The 23600-nt window shown below is 38.7% G+C and overlaps 2 protein-coding genes across 4 annotated transcripts in view; one reads left to right on the forward strand and one right to left on the reverse strand.

The window, feature by feature from the left end:
• NT5C3A (5'-nucleotidase, cytosolic IIIA) overlaps window positions 1-15607 on the reverse strand; it is a 207009-nt gene extending 191402 nt beyond the window's left edge. The window contains exon 1 of the mRNA XM_063452075.1: window positions 15603-15607. The gene's annotated coding sequence lies outside the window, so the exon portion shown is untranslated. The remainder of the gene's footprint in view (window positions 1-15602) is intronic.
• The window catches only part of BBS9 (Bardet-Biedl syndrome 9), a 448879-nt gene that overhangs the window by 96820 nt on the left and 328459 nt on the right, over window positions 1-23600 (forward strand). The window lies entirely within an intron of this gene.

Genomic DNA, 23600 nt, shown 5'->3' on the forward strand with positions numbered 1-23600 from the left:
GGAGGGAGGCTTCCTGATATTTCTTAATGTCAGGATATGCTATCCCTCCATTAGAGAATTTTTAAACCAACATTGAAGTCTTAATTCTCATTCTTTTATTCTGATGGATAAATACATCAATCACCCTCTGTAATATTAAGCAGATAAATGGGACACTGCCAGGGTATGCATTGCATAACATAAGTAATCTTGGGTAATATTGTCATTTTAACCGCTGCTATTCTACCTGACCAGGATATATTAAGATTTTTCCATGTTGCCAAAACTTGAATTATATTAGAATAAACTAATTGAAAGTTAACAGTCCTTGTTCTTTTCATTTCAGCGAACAATTTTATTCCTAGATGGGTTATTGAGTATTGCCAATTAAATGGGTAAAGTTGATTTTCTTAGACCGTCCCATATTAAAAGTGACGGCTTCCGTTTTCTTTACATTTAATTTAGAATTGGATATTTCACTATACTCTATTATAATATCTTGGAGAGGTTTTCGGATTTACTTATTGTTATTATTACATCATCCGCATATAAGGAAATTACATGCGATATTTGATTTACTTCAATTCCTGTTATATCTAAAGATTCCCTTATCGCTATCGCCAGTGGTTCTATAATTAAAGCAAAAACTAATGGGGCTAAAGGGCAACCTTGCCTAGTGCCATTTAAAATGTCAAACCTTCCTGACCGGAAATTATGGCCAATTACACTAGCGCTCGGAGAAGAATACAAAGCGGCAATCGCCTTAGAGACAAAATCGCCTAAGCCGTATTTTGACAGACTGAGGAACATAAAGTCCCAATCCACCCTGTCAAATGCTTTCTCTGCATCGAGTCCCACAAAGACTGCAGCTATGTTTTTACATTTAACCACTGAGATTATATTTAACAGTTTTCTGATATTATCGGGACCCAACCTCCCCTGAATAAAACCCGTTTGATCAAAATTGATTAACTTATGGATATATTGATTCAATCTTTCCGCCAAAATTTTAGCATAAATCTTCATATCCACGTTAAGCAGTGATATAGGTCTAAAGTCACTGCATTCTGGGGTTAATTTGTTTGTTTTTGGAATTGTAATTATGTGTGCTTCCAACAGCTCTGAATGAGTTCGGCCTGCTTTTTTCATTTCATTCAATGTTTGGCACATGTAACTGGCAATCTCATCCTGACAGAGTAAGTAATATTGGCTAATTAGGCCATTGGGACCAGGAGCTGAGCCCAATTTCAATTTTGAAATTGCCCATTTAATTTCCTGTTTGCAAATATCTTCATTTAAATTTGCCAACTCTATTTGAGAAACTTTCTTGAAGGGAATCTTATCCAAAAATTCCACACTTTTCTTATTTTTTTTTTTTTTCACCTACTATCTATATTTGGGGAATTCAAATTATAAAGATCACAGTAATATTTCTCAAAACATGCGGCAATGTCAACCGGCTTAACAAAAAGTTATTTATTATGTAATAATCTATTAATTCTACCATTATTTAATTTTTGTTTCAACTTATTAGCCATCAGTTTCCCAGCTCGATTTTGACCGTGATGTAATCTTTGTTGCCCATAATGATTTATCAGCCAACCGTTGCTGAATTCTTTATATTTGTAATTGTTTTTCTCGAATTTTATTTGTCTTTAACTCAGAAGGGGATTTTTTATTCTCTCTATCTAGTAAAGTAAGTTCTATATATAGATCTCTTAAAGATTTTCCTCTTCTTCTTTAATATTGACTGCCATTTTATCATTATCCCTCTTATATAGGCTTTGTAAGAAAGCCATACTATTTCTTTCGAGTTTACCGTACCATCATTACTTAAAAAGAATGCAACCGTTTCGTTTTTCAGGTTTTTTAGTATTTCCGGGTCCTTTAGTAATTCTATATCCATTCTCCATGGTCTGTTATTCTTAACAGTAGAGTCTAAGCCCAAACTTGCTCCAACCAACCCGTGATCCGACCACGTAATAATCCCCATTTCTGCATGTTGAACTTTAGAGATACTCTGCCCATCCACAAAAATATAATCCAATCTACAATACATTTTATGTCTATGTCTTAAATCAAGCTTAGTGAAAAGTGTTTACATATTAACCAATACTGGATTTAAATGTCAAAATATTACACCTTTTACACCAAAAATTAAACCTCCCCCCCAAAAAAACAACCATCACTCAATTATCTCCCAATTATTTGGCCATATCTTAAGCATCCCCCATAGAGTCTATATCTTTAAGCCTTTCCCCCTCAAGGGGAGAGTTGATTACTTTTGTCTCCATTCCCTTTTTAATAAATAATTTAGTCGGAAAGCCCCATCTATAAGGCACATTCTTATCCCTTAATGCCTTGGTTATCATTCTGAATTCTCTATGCTCCATAATCACTTCTCCAGATATATCAGGAAAGATTTTCAATTGCACATATGGTGCATCAAAGATTTTACATTCAAAGACTTTCTGTGATATTTTGAAGTATGAAGGAATGTAATTTTTCTGTCATATGGTGGCAGTACCAGTGGGTTTTGCTCCTTCCTGTGGACAAGCATCTAACAAGCTTAATTAAATCAACAAAACCCCTCCCCCTTGCCCTATAAGAAGGGCTATCCGGCAAAACCAACCTCAGTTTCCTTTCTTGTCCCGAGAGGGAAGGACACAGCATCTGGAGGGTGAGACACACAGGCTGCTGGTCTGGGGGATTCCGGTCCGAGAGCTGCCCGGGCGGTTAGCTGAGAGACCATGCTACCTCCGTTATGGTTACGGAGCAAATGGATACATTGCCTCTTATGCCGAGAAGGTTCCGGCGAATACTTTCTGGAGGCGGTCTTGATGACCTGCGCACAGCGGTGGAACGCACGCCCGGGAGGTGATGCGTTCCACCAAAAGTTTCCGGTGGTGCGCATGCGCATGCCGAAACTTTATTTAAAAAAAAAAAAAAAAAGGCGCGAAGTTTGATGCTCGGCATAGATGAAGCTGTGCAGTACCCACTGACAGCATGGATGCTTGCCAGAAGTGGTACGCCGTGTCACCAACCCCCCACACGGTTCAGAGGCATTTTGAGGTGAGGTGAATTAAAGGGACACTCCAGGCACCCAGACCACTTCAGCTCATTGGAGTGGTCTGGGTGCCAACTCCCACTACCCTTAACCCTGCAAGTGTAATTATTGCAGTTTTTTAAAAACTGCAATATTTACCTTGCAGGGTTAAGTCCTCCCCTAGTGGCTGTCTATTAGACAGCCACTAGAGGACACTTCCTGCTTCATAGCACAGGTTTTCTGTGCTAGAGCGTCGCTGGACGTCCTCACGCTGTGTGAGGACCTCCAGCGTCGCTCTATTCCCCATAGGGAAGCATTGAAATTCATTTTCAATGCTTTCCTATGGGGTGCGCTAATGCGCATGCGCGGCATTGCCGCGCATGCGCATTAGGTCTCCTCGGCCGGCGGGCGAGATCAGTCTCGCCCACCGGCCGACGTAACCAGAAGGAGGAGCGGCGGGGGAGGAGGAAGCAGCGACGTGGGACCTGTCGCTGCCCCTGGTAAGTGACTGAAGGGGTTTTCACCCCTTCAGTAACCGGGGATTGGTGGGTGGGAGGGAGAGGGACCCTCCAGTGCCAGAAAAACGGATCGTTTTTCTGGCACTGGAGTTTCCCTTTAATCTTTCCTTCAAAATGATCTCTGTAAAAGTTTAGACACTTCATTTGCAAAGTGTGAAGGTAAGAAGAGGACGAAGATGACGGTATATGTACCCACTTTATGCACTATGATGAATTGCTGTGAGCAGTATAGGTACTCTCTATATGCTCTATGACGAATTGCTGTGAGCAGTATATGTACTCGCTATATGCACTATGACGAATTGCTGTGAGCAGTATATGTACTCGCTATATGCACTATGACGAATTGCTGTGAGCAGTATATGTACTCACTATATGCACTATGACTAAGTGCTGTGTGCAGAAGATGTATGCAATATATACACTACGATGTGTTGCTGTGAACAGTATATGTAATCACTATATGTTCTATGACGAGTTACTATGAGCAGTATATAAACTCACTATATGCACTATGATGAATTGCTGTGAGCAGTATATGTACTCGCTATATGCACTATGACGAATTGCTCTGAGTAGTATATGTACTCACTATATGCACCATGACGACTTGCTGTGTGCAGAAGATGTATGCAATATATGCACTACGACGTGTTGCTGTGAACAGTATATGTAATCACTATATGTTCTATGACGAGTTACTATGAGCAGTATATATATACTCACTATATGCACTACGACGTGTTGCTGTGAACAGTATATGTAATCACTATATGTTCTATGACGAGTTACTATGAGCAGTATATATTCTCACTATATGCACTATGACGTGTTACTATGTGCAGTATATATTCTCGCTATATGCACTATGACGTGTTGCTGTGAACAGTATATGTAATCACTATATGTTCTATGACGAGTTACTATGAGCAGTATATATTCTCTCTATATGCACTGTTGTGTTGCTGTGAACAGTATAGGTTACCACTATATGTTCTATGACAAGTTCTGTGAGCAGTGTATGCACTCACTATGGGCACTATGACGAGTTGCTGTGCACAGTATATGTACCCACTATATGCTCTGTGTGTGTGTCTAAGATGACTCGGCCTCAGAAGGGTACACGCTATAAAGTCCTTGTATAAGGACAAGAACCTCTTTAGATGTATCCACTAGATGCTCTATGTCGCATTGTTTTGTTATCCACTCGACCTTAGTAGATGCACCCACTATATGCTCTATGCCGAGTTTGAAGTGTGGCCTCCGCTTCATTAGTTGTATGCACTGTATTCGTTAAGAATGAGAACTCAACCTCCGTGCATGCTCTGTTAGGTGTTACTTGAGGACTCAGCCTTAGTATATGCATCTACTATATACTCTGTCGAGTTGATGGGTGGTCTCAACTTCAGTAACCACTATAGGCTATTTTAGGGGGGTTCTTTTCCTTTTATATACTCTATATAAAAAAAAAAAAAAAAGCCTCACTAGTTTATGGGATATAGGTATACTCTATATGCCTTATGTATGAGGTACTGGGAAGACAGGGCCTCAGTATATGTCTTCACTAGTTTCTCTATGGATGAGTTACCAGGAGATGTATGCTCATTAGCCGGTATAGAGATGGCATCTTCACAGTAGCTCATATATCTATATCTATATCTGTATCTATATCATCTCCACAGGAGTTGCGTAACCCTGGTATATGGCATAGGTTGTGTAGGTATGCTTTCTGTTCATACAAGATTCAGTATAGGTTACTGATATCTCTGGCAATTTGGACGGTTAACGAAAACACACAATGTAGGTGTTTTTTCATCAACACACTGCAGAACAGGATTAACCTCTGCCCCAGTCGTTTCAGAAATTGCAGTGGTCTAATAAATTCCGTTACTTGTAGCAGGTGATTAGCGTGTAACCTCGGTACTGTCTAAAGAAGTACTGTTGTGTATATTAAGGCGATTATTTTAATTTTTGGAGATCAGACTGAGATCAGATCAGACTGAGCATACAGAGGGAGACCGACGTTTCCCCAGCAATCCATATATTCTATTGCCTATTCATAAGAGTCCCTAGATCTCGTAACATGTTAAAAAAGAAATCCCACTGTTTTCTCTCCCCGATCATAGAAGAAGGGGTGTTGGTAGTAGCGGATCCAATTTTCAAATTAGATAGAGTTCATTTCAGGAAGTCTGTCTTCCGTCTAATGTTTTCTGGTTGGGTATCGCTACAGATGCTCTTTTTTAATCCCCTTCATGTTTCGTGGTAATGATTAAGGGAAAATCCGCAGATTCCAGGGGTTTTAAGGTGTATTGCCACCCTTCATCTCTTCATTCCGTAGATATGGCAGAAGGCTGTAAATTTTCATGCGTACTCTTCTACAGGGTTGGTACATCAACCGGCAGGGAGGAACCGGTGTAGGCGCTCTCTCTCTCTCTCCTGCATGCGGTTATCTTGCTGAGGTGCAAATTCATCTAGTAGATATTTCGGTAGTTCCTTTCAGAGGGATTGACATAGCCGTCTAGCTCAGAGAGGGTATTTGGAATTAGGAAGTTTGGTCCTTATGTCCGTGTAATTTGACTCTCTGGAGTGGAAAATTGTTGTTCCAGCCAGGGCTCTGTTGACAAACTTTTCAACGACCAAGTCACTTCCTGTTTCACTACAGGTCCCTCGGTGATGGATTACTCTCTTTGTAATGTGTCTTACTTCCGCTTACGTTTTTTCTAGTTGTCTTAGAAAATTAGGTCTATCGGAGCCTTATCCTGGTTCTTATTCCATGCTGAGCATAAAGATTCTGATTCCCAAACGTTCGAAGCTCTATCGGTCTCATGATGTATAGGGATCTACCCTAGTGGTTCTGTAGAGTTTCAGGTTGATAGCCTGACTACGGCTAGGGTTCTTCTTCATCATCTAGGTCTGCGGGAAGATTTGTTTGGCTATGTTGCTTGGCAACTATATATCCTGTTTAAAGGTCTACTTTCTGATAAGGGTTAGAAATTTTTTGGGGGGATTTTGGGAACACCCCTGCTGGTGTGTTTCATTCGTCTAAAAACCCTTGCTTTAATGTCTTCTGGTGTTTTTTGTTCGGCCGCGCTTCGGCGTTTTCTGCTTTGAGGTCCAGGCCTTCAAGCCTGAGAATCCTGCTGTTCTTAGAGTTTACATCCAGATTTTAAGCTTGAGGTTTTTTGTAATCTGCCAGGTCCAGACATCCTCCTAGAGTTCTGTTTTCCCTTCCTGGTATTTTTGTCCTTGAATTTTGATATATTTTGTTAAATTTTTTTTAGGTAACACCCGTTCGATCCTGTTAAAGGGTTTCCCTTACAAGTTTTGTTTCTCCAGGACACCTTCTTGGGGGCCATCTTATCGGCTAATATGTTCAGAGAGCTTCAGTCATTTTTCATCCCCAGATGATTTTTCAGTATTGCTCATGGACACGGTGGTTCTTCACGCTAAACATTTTTTTTTTTTTCCCTACAGGTTGGTACTAAGTGTAGCTTGAAGGAGCTTTGTAATGTCTCTTTTCCTAGGACTGAAGAGCTCAGTTATTCTGGTCCTCTGTTTGTTAGCCTCCCATAAAAGGTGTAAGGATACAGTGATTCCTGCAACTCTTTTGTTTCATTTGACTCAGGCGAGTATGTTGGTTGGCCATTTTCTCCCGGTGGTCTTCAAGTTCCGGCTTCTCTCAGGACGCTTGGAGTATTGGCTGCCTCTGGGCCAGTAAGAACACTTGTTTTTTCTAGTGGCCTTCTGTTAGGCACCATCTTGGGCTTCCATTCCACATTTTCATAAAGCTCTACAGGTTAGAGATGTTCTCATCCTCTGAAACTGCTTTTTAGGCGTATAAGTTGCGACCTACGGGGACATTGAACCCGCCCTAGTTAAGGATCTTGCTATATCCCACTGGTACTGCCACCATATGACAGAAAAAACAGAAATTTTTACTTACCGTAAATTCTTTTTTTCTTAATATGGTGGCAGTACAGCTTCCCTCCCTCTATTTTACATTATCTTGATTCGTATGAGTTCTATTTGGGATTTTTCTTGCTACTTACTGAGGTTGGTTTTGCCGGATAGCCCTTCTTATAGGGCAAGGGGGAGGGGTTTTGTTGATTTAATTAAGCTTGTTAGATGCTTGTCCACAGGAAGGAGCAAAACCCACTGGTACTGCCACCATATTAAGAAAAAAGAATTTACGGTAAGTAAAAATTTCTGTTTTCACTATCACATCTCTGTGAAGTATGAAGGAATGTAATTTCACTATCACATCTCTAGGAAGATAACCTATGAGCTCTGTCTATTATATGCCCTCTCAAAATCTGATTTAATCAGAGAGTTCAAAAAAGTTATCACATAATCAGGAAGATCCGCCTGCTCCACTGTTTCAGGTATCCCTCTTATGCGAATATTATTTTGTCTAGAAATTTTTTCCAATCTACTATATTTCTGTTTCAAACTCAAGAGCTCCTCTCTTAATTTCTGTATTTCTGCATTACAATGATCCTGTGATTTTTTTTTTTTTTTGAGACTCTTGTTGGATGCCCAAATCTATTACTTTCTTTGATAAGATATTTAAATCTTTGGAATTTTTTAGCAATCTCACTTCTAATTTCCTGCACGATTGAGCTCTTTAAATCTTTCAATAAATCAATCATTACCTCCTTCATAGAAGCTATCGTAAGCTGTTCCTCTCTTTGACTCTCCACCTCTACTGGCTCATCTAATAAAGATGATTCAGCTGAGGTCATCACATTATCTGAGTGGTCGAATTCTTTTTTCGTCCCCGATCTTAATACTGACTCCTCAGAGGTTTGGCATTAGGAGTAAAAAAATGACTTGACAGATTTTCATTATCTTTCTCCTTCTCTTTAGCTTTACCTCTTGCACATGCTTTTTTCACATTCTTGTTTTCCATTTTAACCCCTCTTTTAACAACAGAAAAAAACTAAAAATTATATTTACAGACACTGTAAGACACAAGGGTAAGCCGGTGGTATTAGTTACCAGAAACCCACGCAGGAAGAAAAAAAAAACAAAAAACAAAAAAACAATTAAATGATAATTCAAACAGCTTCTGCAAATTTCTTGCCAAAGTTAGCGGCCTGTTGTATTTCTGCTAAACCATCCACTGTCAGCAATCTCTGGAGGCAACCTTGGTGCATATATATATATATATATATATATATATATATATATATACATCTAGCTGGATTCATAACCTTTCAATATTAATTACCTATAATTATTTTTCTTTTCTCATTTTCTTCCTCCCTCTCAATCCACCCCCACTAAGCTTTGTTGTATATTGTCAATATTTTTTCCTTTAACAATCATTCCTTCTCTCCTCTCTCTCCAGGTAAAAATTTCCTTTAAATATAAAAATATTGCTGTAGGCCCATTGCATTGCATACTTAAATACTCATTGTAAATATCTCTATTGTCAAATTAAAGGGACTCTCCAGTGCCACGAAAACAAACCGTTTTCCTGGCACTGCAGGTCCCCTCTCCCTCCTGCCCCCATCCCTTCAGTGACTTACCTGTATCCAGCGCCGATGTCCCTTGGCGCTGGTTCAGTTTCTACCCGTGCTCCTCCTAATGCGCATGCGCGTCAATGCTCAATGCTTTCCTATGGGGATTTCAGCGACGCTGGAGGTCTTCACATAGCGTGAGGACTTCCAGCGATGCTATAGCACACTTTTCGTGTGCTATAAACATGGAAGTGCCCTCTAGTGGCTGTCTAGTAGACAGCCACTAGAGGAGGAGTTAACCCTGCAAGGTAAATATTGCAGTTTATGAAAACTGCAATAATTACACTTGCAGGGTTAAGGGTAGTGGGAGTTGGCACCCAGACCACTCAAATGGGCAGAAGTGGTCTGGGTGCCTGGAGTGTCCCTTTAAGTGCAAGTGTCCACCTCTACCCTATAATTAAATTAACACATATTCAAAAAATTCTCAAGGTTATTCATTATTGGATCATACGGTTTCTTAGATGCTTTAACTCTCAATTAATAAGGTTAAATCCTTACATCCTAAGTATAACATAAAAAAAAAAAAAAGAGTATTTCATAAAGCGCCTTTCGAGAAAACCCCCCAAAAATTATAATGTCCATCTTCTCTCTTCTCTTGTCTCCTCTCTCTCTCCCCGCTTATTAAATCTTTAAGTTAAACTTTTTTCTTTTTATCCAGAAGTTTGCTTCTTCTACGGAGTTCAAAGTAACCAAATGTCCAGCTGAAAGGATCCGTATCGCTGTCGGGTAACCCCAAGAGAACTTAATATTATTTCTTCAGAAAATGTTCGTTATTGGTACAAATCTTTTCCTTTGAGATCTAGTGAAGAAGGATAAATCTTGTAGTATAATTATATTTTTTTCTTCTTTAAGAGGCTTTATTCTGCTTGTTCTTTAAACTGGAAGGATTGAAAGTTGACAATTCTATCTCTTTGCAAATTTTCTGGTAATGATTTTGGTCTAAAGATTCAGTGACATCTCTCGATATTGTTATTAAATTTTGCTATATCGATTTCCCATGCCTTCAACAGTTTATTTAAAAATTCCATAATTTGATCTGGAGTAACTGACTGGAACATTCCTCAATCGCAGATTGTTTCTTCGCGCTCGGTTTAATTGATTACTCAGTCAATAATTTTGTTCTTACAGCCAATTTTCTTGGAATTCTAGGTGCTCTAGTTTTTTTCCCACTGCCTTAATTCTGTTTCTCAAACCTCCAATCTGTTGCTTAATATGTTAAGTATTTTTATTTATTTGATTTGGTTAAAGCTTCTAATTGATCATGTAGGAATAAAAAAAAAAAAAAAAATATTCTGCCGTGATGGATATCATTAGAGCGACTTACACTGCTTGAAGAGTCATCTATGCCAGACATAGATAATACTGATTGTTCCGTTTTTTTTCTCTTTTATTGATTTATTAACTGATGAAAAAAAAGTTAGATGCTCCTTTACCCCTTTTAGGATCTTTCTTCTTGTCTTTTTTGTCATTATTTTTTCTTGAGCTTTGGATGCCATAGTTCAATCAGATAATCTGGATTTTCCCTTTTCTTTTTCTTATCTGTTCCTTGCTTATCCGTTATTTTATGGAGGATTCCGGATTAATTGCACTCACCCTTTCTACTGTAGAGTTTTAAGCAATATTTGCAGTTTAAATATTTTGCAAATACTGCTTAACTTTCCACCAGCTTACTTGCTATGTTTCTACGTAAAAAAAAAAATGTCAGTGAAGAAAATTAATCAGTAGTATATAAGGATATAGCAGCATACTGTTGTTATAGCAGTTTTTCGCTTAGAGAAAAAAAAAACTTTCAACCAGTGCTTCTCAGCACATTAACAACTTCTTCCCTTTTCCCTTAACCCCTTAAGGACACATGACATGTATGACATGTCATGATTCCCTTTTATTCCAGAAGTTTGGTCCTTAAGGGGTTTAGCTTAGCAGTATATTGACATAGGATAGGGTCAGGGGAAAAGCACCTGGATTAACTGCAGACTCCTTTCTTAAGCTTATTGCCCGCCTTGTTCGGTGTCCCTTCTGCTTTCTCCTTCTCCAGTTAATTGGGGATATATAGTTCACCGTCGCCATTCAAGCCGCCCAATCTATATATCAGCCATGCATCCACTGTCGTTTCTCCCAAGCCATGCTGCGGTTTCTCCTCACCGGACTTCCTTGTCTCCGCCCCTGGATGCGTACGGGAGCGTCCCCTACGTCATCCCGTCGCAACCCCCCTGCAATCTACACATTCTGTAAAATTGGGGGGAAAAAGAAGATCCACTCTTCACACATAAACTGCTTCAGCAAGTTAAAGTGATTTCGGTGTTTGGAGTGTTCCTTACAAAATGTGGTTATTTGACGGGCAGAATGGAAATTGTGGGCCAAAACCGCCAAATTGAATTTTTTTTTACAACCTAGCTTCAGATATGATGCTCAGGCTGCCCAGCTTCAACAACTCTCTTTTGATCTGATGGTAGGTTCCCTGCGGAGCAATGGATGAGGTACCTTGTCCATTTTCTAGAAAATAAAAGTGCTTTCTTATATTTTTTTGAGTTTTGTTAATGCTCATATTAATGCTTGACCCTTTAAGTCTAGGAATAATTTGGCTGAGTGGTGGAATTATCCATAACTATTTTCAAATGTACCTGTGCTTCACCATACCTATCTTCCTACCAATTATGTGAGCCCAGTTCTTTGTCATTCAGTTAGGCTAGGCATTCATCTACAGATATTTTGTGTCCTCAATAATCCTGCTTTTGAACTATTTGTTCAAACAGTTTACTACTAGAAAGACTTATGATTTCTCTCTCTTCTAGTATTTCTCTCAGAGGATATTCAAATACAACGTTACATTAGATCTACAATTACTTATTTTCAAATATTGCAGCTGCTTTTTGATTCAAGACAGATGGATGTTGAGGTCTTGGAGACTTCAGATGATTTCAGTGCAAATAGATTTCATAAAATAACCTGGTCTGTCTGCATCAGCTTTAGCTAATGCAAGCTTATATCTAACAATAAGCTTTCTTTCAGTACTATGCATACTACAATTAACAAGTGTAATTAGGTCGCCATGCTTCCAAATCTAATTTGGTCTCATATTATTTGATTAACTCGCACACTTGACTTTTGTCATATCCCTTGACTTCAAAACTGCACCTCTCATTTCATACATGTTTTGGCTGAACTGAAAACACAAGTTTGAGGGAATCCCTTTGTGTTAGGGCTATCTTTATGATTAGGGTTTATGTTAAGGTTTGTATTGGTGCTAGAGTTGGTCAGGTAGGTTGGGTAAGATTAGGTTTAGAAAAAGCTGCAAAGGTTGACATTGTTCTGTATGATGACACACATTGTCAGTTCATCACATAGTCAGTTCATCACAAAGTAGATCACGTCTGATATTTGACTCTTAAGGTCCCTAAAATACAAGGCAAAAAAAATATATATGGTTTATTATTATACTCGAGGAAAGTAACAAAATACAAAAAAGAGGTCTTCACAGTAGTGGGACAAATGTGGTCTGTGAAATTTTTCAAAAAAATAAAACAAATGGGGGAAAACACAAAGGTAAACATAGCCAGCAGATCTGGCAAAGGTCGGTGATAAAATGATCAAATGAAAAGTGTAAAATAAAATGGGCAGGGGCGACGGTACAGACACTTCAGAGCGAACTCTGACCTGCTATAAAAGAAAAGTCAGATTTTACACACTACATGTAGATATATAGTTAAACTATCTCCCTTTTTACTCCGGTTTACATTGGGAAGAAGTAAAAAAGAAAGAGGTGGTTGTTCCAGCACAATTCCAGGATATCTTCTGGTTCAAGGCCAAAGACAGAGCAATCCTAAAAAGGCAATTCCACGGGATTCTGAGGGGTCGTCCTCGGAGGAACTTCTAAGGCGCTGTCAAGGAGAGGCCACAGAGCAGAGGTTTACACCACTCATCTTCCAATGAAGATCAAGACACACCAGCCACTAAGAAAGATATCAAATCTTAATTACAAGACATCAAGCAACTTTTTCCTGCTGACAACGTTCATACCTTAACTGGTAGGGTGAAGGCCCTGGAAGAGGACTCTAACTTAGCTACTCAGTCGAAGCTATGCATCACCCATGACGAGCTGTTGCTGAAACTGTTGTCCCAAGAAGCCATAGATTTGGGGAATTTGCTAATTTTCTATGATACCCATTTCAAGGTTTATTGCCGTCTGAGCATTATCCTTAATGATAGCTGCCATCAAACGCACCACCACATTTATTCAATTTGTGACCCATATGGATAGAATGGCTGTCATGTCTGCAGTTCGTTGTTCATCAACATACATATCTGAATCACATCTGTTATCTTTCTATGCTGACATGTCCAGATCAACGTTGCTGTGGTGACAGCCACTTCATTCAGTAGCTAAAATTCTCCGGGGCATAAACATTCTATACCAATGGGGCAATCCCAGGGCCCTCACATTTTTAAAAGGTAGGACACTCTTCAAACTTACAGAGACTAAGGAGTCTACTGCCTTTATACAGAGCTTCTACTAAACCGCACTGGCATGTGTAGAAGGTCGTTCAGTTTACACCAGCAGATGTTCCAAGCATGTCACCAGGTACTTCAAAAATGTTTCTGTGAGATCAGCTGGCTGGTTCGTAATTTAACTTTTATTTTGTTTTACCATTTACCATATCTCCCTAAGATACCTATGATTAGCCTGTTGTTACCCCATGTGCAATATATCGTATGTCTGTGTTTAGCCCAGATGACAAACACGCTCCCTCAGAAATATATCTTGCTGATGTTATAAAATATATCTTGCCTTGGGGCTAGCCGTATTGTGAATTGTACTGCATCATTAAGTAGATATAGATAACTCATGATTTTAGCATCTTTAACTGTTAAAACCCTCTCACATTGCAAATTGCCTATATAATTAATATATGTCTTACAGGGAAACTCTACTGCCCAAGCACAAAATAAATTAAAAAAGCACTGTTTAGCAGATATACTCCAAATGAAAACTTGCATGCATTTAATTATGCATTTTTTTCATCAAGGTTTATTTAAAAACATCCTTCACAAGTTGCAAGCCCTCCCCTTCTAATCCCGCCCAGACTTTCTGTGGTTGTCCAATCACAGACTTTCCAATGCAGCTCAATGAGAACTCTTTGCACAGTAGGTGCTCTAAGTTCTTGCAGCCTCGTGAGTTTAGCTCTACTGAGCTAACAGGTCCTGTCCTGCTGTCCCCACCAAGCATAAAACCATTCTTCCCACAGTGTCTGCCCTCAGTGGGATGGTCTTGATGATGGAAAAGCATGCCTAGTATTCATTTTTATGTGGACCACCCCTTTTGGCACTGCTAGTGATTGTTCAGAAATAGAGCATTAAGAGACATAAAATTGATAACACTTCTGTCTCTTAATGCTCTATTTCTGAGCATAATAGTTTAGGAATATTTTATTATGTGTGAAGGACTACTAGCACTGTGGGATGACCATTCCAACACTTTACCAGCAAGAAAAATGTCAGACAGGACTTCTGTGGCGAAAATAGATCTTCCACTGGCCAACTCCTCCCACATAGGAAGTAAAACAGCAGAGTGGGGACTTCTACACTACATCAGTTCCGCAACATAAAGGATGCTGGGAGAAGAAGCAAGAATCCCCACACAATACCAATTCCGGACTACTACAGAGATACACAATATTCAATATCCCAGAAGCGACATCACACGCACGCTCAGGAGTGCATGATGACATCATTAAGGCATAGATTACCAACAGCCAGTTCCCCACACTCCCCCACATAGGAGCGCTCGTGATTGGATGTATCACAATCTCCAGCCACCTATCACCCCACTGTTAGGTTTATTTAATCTTGAATCAGCAGACAGAACATTACCAATTGAGAAAGCCGAACAGAATCGTCAAAACGCTTTTTGGACTATACCACTAGCATTATTTTGTATGTATTTAAATTGTTTTTATTTTGATTATAAATAAATGTTAATTATACTTTACTAAATAATCTGGTGGATTATCTATGCTGCTGAAAAGAAGGGTAGTGTCACCCTGAAAAAGACTCATTCATCTGCATGCTCAGAGCCAAGTCATAGGCTCTTGACAAGGTGAGAAGCAACCTATATCTTATTATTCTCTGTTTTGATGAGGATTTCTACACCAGGGCTAGTTTCCCTGTCTCTCCTGCTTTTATCTCCATTTATTGAGGTTATCGCCTAATATGGATGAATAGGGTGGGTGTCACCTAAAGTACACAACAGTGGGTGTGATTAGAGCTGGTCCCTAATAGGCTTTAAACCATGCTTCCTATTACGAATTATTATTGCCACTTGTTTCCACTGTATTACACTATATTGTGTATCCATATCCCCTACAGTTATTGTCAACTACTTTATTATCCCCTAACTTTTAGGGGTAAGTGTTATCATTTCTCAGCGCTACACACTCTTCGCTATTTTCATTCATTAGTTCAATAGTGTTTTTTTTTATTAGATTACAAATGATGGCATACGTCAATCAAACAAGCGTTACAAATTGTAGAGGCAGTGACAACAAGGTTCAACCATCTCAAATATTATAGAGTGACATTATCAAGTTAAAGGATAAATGTAGTGTATCCCCCTACTTACATGACCAATAATAATGTGAACTCATGCTAGGAATATGAGGATATCCTATAAAATGAAAGTCTGGGAGAGGGACCCATCTGTCCTAAATAGGCCGACCCCTGCAGATGTGACTCAATGGTTATAGCTGACTTCGCTTCTGGGTTACGTGGTCAGATGGTGTCACTAAATAAGATATAAAGAATTAGGGGTCAAAGAGATGGATATAAAACAAGGTGTATCTTAACAAGAACAATGCTGTCAATATAATATTTCCATTCTTAATTAATGAGTATTCAGATCATGTATAGGGGATTAGAGATTTCTAAAATTGTAAAGCCTGCAGAATATTTTGGAGCTATATAAATGCTATTAATAATAATTTATAAAGGGACGTGGGAAACTCAAGAGATGCTTAGACGGAGAGACCACTGAAAAGAAGGGTGTGCATGAGGTGCTCCAGTAAAAAGTAGCATACTGAGATGAATATATAATAAATACAACATTTTTATACTACTTTGTAAAAATAAAACATTTAAAAAAACAAAAAAACACACAAAGAAAGCTGCTTGGGAGCTATCGCTATATTGTGACACCAGTCTCCCCTCCCCCTTTTGCCCCAAAAGTTGGACATACTGCCCGCTCTAGCTAGGTTAATCATGTTAGGTGTTTTTTTTTCCTAGTGTGCTGAAACAGGAGCTGTACCCCAAGAGTATCTTAAAGAAACAACAATGTTTAAACATGTTAAGGAAGTTAAAGTAGAAATGTAAAAGTTATTACATTTTCACTCTTATTGCTCCAGGAAAATTGCCTTTTATAGCAAAAAAATGGGAGGTACTTAGTTTAACTCTTTTTTTAAAATTCCTTCAGTGTGAGAGATGGCTGTGCGTCAAGGCCTGCACTACTTCAGAAATGCGCAGTACAACAAAGTGTCCGCTGTACATTCCCTCTGAGGGAATCACAGGTCTTTTTTGCCTTTAGGAAGCAGGTGATGACTATTCTAAATAATGATCACCTACCCAACAGTCCATCACGACAATATTTAACAAAACCAGATTGGAACTCTGAGCTTTAAGAGCTTTATCTTCCTCTCGGTTTATCTTGATTGACATGAGACTGCTCATTTAATAGAGGGGGCTTATCTCATTCAAATGATGGGGTTACATGCTCATCTAATCTACAGGTGATCACCAGGGAAATGTAAAGCCTAGCCTTTAAAGCCATATAAATCCAAAAGTGAAAAAATAAGTTTTAGGAAACTTACTTAACCACAACTGTTGACTGTAATTCTTTAAATACAGTGAATGCAAATACCTAAATATTTAGCACAGAAGAGTGAAATGACCTTGTAGCTAAGGGGTTAATTCTTATTTGGGTAACGATTTGTTATATCACTGACCATGATTCCAGCTCTTGTATTCTGATTCACTGTAAACATTAAACAGTCAATCGAAATGCAGCTGTGAATCTAGTAATATTTCCACTTCTGTGTTTTATGTAATTGTTTTTCAATGCTTAATATCCTATAGCACACACAAATATTCGATATTAAGGTAATTTTACAACGTTATACACGTGGTATTTGGAACAAGGTATTTCTGTACCTTTAAGGTTACAGACCAACAGTAGCTAGCATGCAGCTTGAACGAAAGACAGGCTGGCTGAATGACATGTCTCCCGAGGCAGTGACTGCTAAAACCATACAGAGTGAAGTAACTGATTCCATCTGATCCGTTGAAAATCAAAACAGGTTATATTTTCTCTCTCTCTCTCTATATATATATATATATATATGTCACTGACAAAGCCAGCTGGCTTTGAACAGGCAGTTTCTGGCTGTGACAGTCATTCTGTATTTTTAATTGAAATATAAAAACACATACTTTTAACCTATGTCCAATTCACTATAGGGTGAGAAAAAAAAATAAGATAAATGTTATATTAATGCATCATTTTTATTGTACTTCTGAATGCCCAAAACCGAAATGTATAGGATATGCAGAGACGTAACTAGGCTCGATGAACCCGGGGCAGAAATATATTCATATGTAAAGAGGAAACTGCAGAGCGCCTTATGAAAGCTACATATTTTTTTCATTCTTCAAATACACATTTATTGTTGGTCCTTACCATAACAATATTTTATTTTTCCTTTCATGGAAACAAAAATTGAGGAGGGGAGCCTCACCTACCCGACTTGTCACAACCGACCAGTATCCATTGATTATTTTATGTACTGGTATGTTACATACAAGATGATATTGTTTCTATAAGTGGACCTTTAGTCTCTCCTTGTTTTTTATTTGTTTATCTCCTAGGAGGGTATGTGTATTTTTTATTACACTTTTATTATACTTACTGATCCCATACAATACAGCCTAATTGTTTTTATATTCTAGAAGCATTTAGCACAGTATATCATGAGTGTACTTAAGTCATAATTTTATATTTGTATTACGTAGGACACTATTGTATGAAAAATTGTATTCTAAAAAACACTGAATAATTTATACGACCATATTAAACCCTCAGGCGAGGTGCCTTTCTGAAACCACAATTCTATGAGGCATTGTGTAATGCATAGAAAGGAAATGCTATTCTTTTAACATAATGAAATTCTAGAGGAATTATGTATATTAAAGTAGTTTGTGATTATGCAAGTGTTCACTGAGCTTTATGGAAATTGCAGCTCAACAAGATCTGGATAGCCACCAGTATAGTAAAGAACTCTAATGCAATATTGATATATTTTATTTTAAAAAGATAGAATTGTTGCAGTGTTTTCATTTACTGTTTTAAAAAGCTGTACATAAAACCTTTTTTTTTTTCCCAATGTCATCTGAAAATATAATATCTATATATATATATATATATATATCTATATATATATATATATATATATATATATATATATATATATATATATATATATATAAAATGAAAATGTACAATTATTGCAATGTTAAAGCAATATTAGAAAACTCTCCTTTTGCTTCCATTTCTAAATTTTCTAAAACTAAACTTTGGAGATTATAAAGATAATTATGGGGCAAATTTCGGGAGTAATAAGCAGCGACTATTGTTACCCGTAGTGATTGCTCTACTTGTATGATTTTCCCCACATGTGAACTTTTTCACATCCCCCATTTTATTATCATGGATTCTTTTTTGAAAGTCATTAAGAAACCATTTGCATAGCCCAAAAAATAGTATTGGTTGTAGCGGACAATGCTATATACAGTGTTAAATCATTTCCAGTTTCACGAGTTTGACTCGCATAGCTGCCATCGGCAAACTATTTCCTTTAAAACCAACCTTACAGCTCAGTGTGTTTACTTTAGACATTATCTCCTGCTCTATTAATTTAATCACTCAGGAGGACAGAGAAACAGAGCAGAACAGAATATGGAATAAGGGAAGTATAAAAATAATGTGATTTAACTCTGAAAAGCAGCGATCTGTGCACTGATAGTACAGTTGCGTGATCTATACACCAAACCTAATAAAACCAAGGTCGTTTTGGTGTTTAGTGTCCATTTAAAGTCTGCCTTGCTATAACTTATTAAAATGTGTGTGTTCACTAGAGAAGAATGTGGATGACTACTTCTTTGCATTAAATAAGTATTTTTTTTTTTTTATGTATTTACTATAAAGAATTATAAATGGTAATTGTATATAAACTGGCATCTTAGTGCATTAATGCCTACAAATAAACTGATGTTTTATTTATGGTATGACAAGAGGCTTAAATCATATGGTGATGGTATGTATTTCTAATAATACTCTCTCATGACTACATTTAGCCACAATGTGTCACAGGAGATTTTCTTTAAGTAGTTGTAATAAACCAGTCATTGTGTGTGTCAAGTTTTCATATTGCATTCTTGTATCATGTAACAAACACATTAATCATATCTAAATGTGCACTAGAAATACGTGGAAGCACCTTCTATGGTGACAGGTAACTGCATTAACAGTTGCAACTGTATGTTTGTTTTTATACTTTATATGTTTTTGCCCGTACATCTTTTATTTCAAATTAGATTCTCCCAGTGGCAGACCTGTGGTTTTTCCAAAGTACTTCTACCATCTTTTCATATATGTAATTGATACAACCTGTTTGAAATACCTGCCTGTCAGTGAATATAAAATCAGGTAAAACAGAACAGAAACGACTTAAATGAAAGCTTCAAATCAGTCTTGTCTCCAGTTCTTTTCTCTAGGCACCATGCCATTTATTTTGCCAGCCTTATGGTTTTCAGTAAGTTACATGTTCTAGTTAACTTGATTATTCTATCTGATGTCTGAACTATTTATTTAAATATTTAGTTTGCTTAATGGAGTGGTTAGGGTGGAGGACCCTGTCAATCTGCCAGTTTTAAATAGGGTTTACATCAATTACTCATGGTCTGGCTTTTATGGTTGGTGATTCATGTTGCCAAAGGCTGAGGTGGTCGGTGCCATGAGAATTGAATATTTTATGCAATGCCCAGTACTTGCTGAAAAGCAGAGAAGTCATTGCTGTATTAGGCTGTGGTGTCTGGCAGGATGCCACAAGTCCTGATAAGCTTTTTTTATGGTCCAGTTTCAAAATTCTACACTTTAATTTTTCAGTTTTCTATTAAGAGATTGGTCAGTTTATTGAGACACTACTTTATTCTAACAAATATCAGATTGAGTCTTGGTAATTTTGTGACACATTCATGGAAAACTTTATTCAGTACTTTCCACTGAGTGTTGTCCCTGTATCCAAGTGACCATTCTGAACCACAAATTTGGAACTTGGCAACCGTGCTCTGCCGCAGGGTTTCCATGTAAGGTCTTTTTTTTTCTTTTGAAGAGCACTAGACAGGCACTGTCGCCTTTGTGTTTAGTTGCATTCTTTTTATTTTTTTAAGGGTTTTGGAAAAACCTAAATTTTACATTCGTCACCTTATGATAAAAGTGAATGTATTTTAAGTAAAAAGATTCAGGTGGTAGTTCTATTAATTTCCTTAAAATCTTTTTTTTTTTTTTGCATTGTGGTGTTTCTTTATGACTACTGTTAACTTTATTTTATTTCTACATTATATCTCCAATATTAAAAAGTAATATTTCTAAAGACATGGTACTTACTGTGAATTCTGACATGGTCACTTAAAACATTTTGGCAAAATTACACACAATAAGAAGGGGTTTAATAAAGTGCTAACACCAACATTTTAGGGTAGCTTTTGCTGATGTCCTCAAAAGTGGGACACCAGAGAAAATAAAATACACAAATACCCAACCATATTTGGATTGTTGTCAAGTGTCTATATGTAGCATTTTCTAATAACCATCAATTTGTTGTGAAATATCTGCATGTTTGTGGGGTTAATATAGTGAACTATTTCTACAGAACTGTAATAATGTTGATTAGTGCAGTAGGAACCTGTTTATTGGTGGATTGCATTCAGGTTCTCACAAGCAATAGATGGATAACTATTGATATTCTAGCAACTTCTCACAATGCTTATCCATTTTTTTACACTGCCCCCCTCCTGCTCCATCTCCCTCCCTCTGCCTTATCAAACTTCATCTACCTCTACCCCATATCCTCTGCTACCACCAGATCCACTATCTCCCCTCCAGCTCCCTCCCTCTGCCCCTGCAGTTCCATCTTCCTCCTTCTCTCCCCTCCGGCTCCATGTCCTTCTATCTCCCCTCCAGCATCATCTTCCTCTTTCCCCTCCAGCATCATCTTCCTCTTTCCCCTCCAGCATCATCTTCCTCTTTCCCCTCCAGCATCATCTTCCTCTTTCCCCTCCAGCATCATCTTCCTCTTTCCCCTCCAGCATCATCTTCCTCTTTCCCCTCCAGCATCATCTTCCTCTTTCCCCTCCAGCATCATCTTCCTTCTTCTCTCCCCACCAGCTCCATCTATCCTTCTATCCCCTTCAGCTCCATCTATCTCTAGCTCCCCTCCAGCTTCCCTTGCTCTGTCCCCTCCAACTTCATCTCCCTCTCTCCCCCTCCAGCTCCATCTCTCCCCTATCTACCTCCAGCCCTATCACTCCCTTCAGTTCCATCTTCTTCACCATTTCCATCTCCTGCTCTCTCTCCTCCAGCTCCATCTCTCCCTCCAGCTCCATCTCTCCATCCAGCACCAGCTCCATCTCTTGTACCTCCAGCTTACACTCTCTCCCATACAGTTTCCTCTCGCTCCATCCTAACTCCATCTCCCTCTCTCCTCCATCTCCAGCTCCATCTCCTACCTCTCCCCTCCAGCTCCATCTTCCTCCCCTTCAGCACCATCTTCCTCCCCTCCAGCTCTATCTTCCTCCTTCTCTCCTCTCCGGCTCCATGTCCTTTTCTCTCCCCTCCAGCTCCATCTGCCTCCTTCTCTTCCCACAAGCGTTATCTTCTTCTCTTCCCACCAGCTCCATCTACCCCTCTATCCCCTCCAGCTTAACTTGCTCTGTCCCCTCCAACTTCATCTCCCTCTTTCCAGCTCCATCTCACCCCTAACTACCTTCATCTCTCCCTCCAGACCCATCACTCCCTTCAGCTCCATCTTCTTCACCAGCTCCATCTCCTGCTCTCTCTCCTCCAGCTCCATCTCTCCTTCCAGCACCATCTCCTCCTTTAACTATCTGTCTCCCTCCAGCTCCATCTCTTGTACCTCCAGCTTACTCTCTCTCCCATACAGTTTACTCTCGCTCCATCCTAATGCCATCTACTTCTTTCCTCCAGCTCCATCTCTCCCCTCCCCTCCAGCTCCATCTTCCTCCCCTTCAGCACCATCTTCCTCTCCTCCAGCTCCATCTTCCCCATCTCATCTACTCCATCCAGCTGCCTATTATTTTTTCCCTCTAGCTCCCTCTCTCCATCTTCTCTCTCCTCCAGCTCCAGTTCTCTCTCTCCCTCAGCAGAATAAGCGGTTAGGTCACCTTACTTAACTGGGGGCTGCCTCATATTTATCCCTTCCTGAACTGACCGCTTCCATGCGGTGTGATGCTGGAGGAAGTCTTACGAAGAGTGGGGAGGAGCTTACAGTCTCATTCTCTGCTCCCTCATTAAGTCTTCCTGTTATAGTGACCTGTAAAGGAGTTAGCCAGTGTTGTCAGGTAGATATCGACCAGCTTATTCACAGACACAACAGCTAAGCTCTCATTAATGATTGCAGGTGATGCCCTATCCTCAAGACCGCCTGCAATATTATGAAACAGTCACCACAAATGCTGATGCTCCTATCCCCTTCCATATCTTTAGCTTTGGAGAGGAGCAGCTAAGACTAAACCAGCCCACCAGGAAATTTCTCGGTACCCCCAGGGGCCAGTTTTAACCTGGCAGTGGCAAGTAACTTTTAAGTTTTGGCTAGTAGTGTAGGACTAGAAATTTTAAGCCCATTATATGCTATGGATGAAATACAAAATCACATGCTAATATTTGTAAACAAACCTGCCAGAGAACCTAGTGTAAAAATATGTTTTATGAATGTGAACATATTTTTTAACTTTACTCTAAAAGCCGAACATCATCTTTCACTAGGTAAATATATCTGTGCTACATGAAAGAGGTAATTTGGTGAGTGAGCTGTAGTGTTGAAGGTGACTTGGTGCGTATCCAGTTGTTTAAGATATATTTCCTAATTGAATTTGATCCCTTGATGGTTTTGTTAAACATGGGGTCATTGTAATATACAAAAGAGCTTTATAATTAAGTTTTTATTAACTCAGCTTCTCATTTATGAGTCCTACAGCAAATTATGTCACTCTGTGCCAAAACTCTTAATCCTCACACAGCTCACTTTATTAACAGTGCGTAAAACTGCCCTTATGTGTCTGTTTATTGGGCATACACTTTCAGCTAGAGATCTGTAATTGATCTAGACACACAGTTGCTTTAAACGTACCCTGATATACTAATTCATATCAAGCTGTTATGGGTGACATAAGCTGCTGAACATTTTATTTGTTTAA

The sequence above is a fragment of the Pelobates fuscus genome, chromosome 4 (genome assembly GCF_036172605.1).
Source record: "Pelobates fuscus isolate aPelFus1 chromosome 4, aPelFus1.pri, whole genome shotgun sequence".
NCBI lineage: Eukaryota > Metazoa > Chordata > Amphibia > Anura > Pelobatidae > Pelobates > Pelobates fuscus.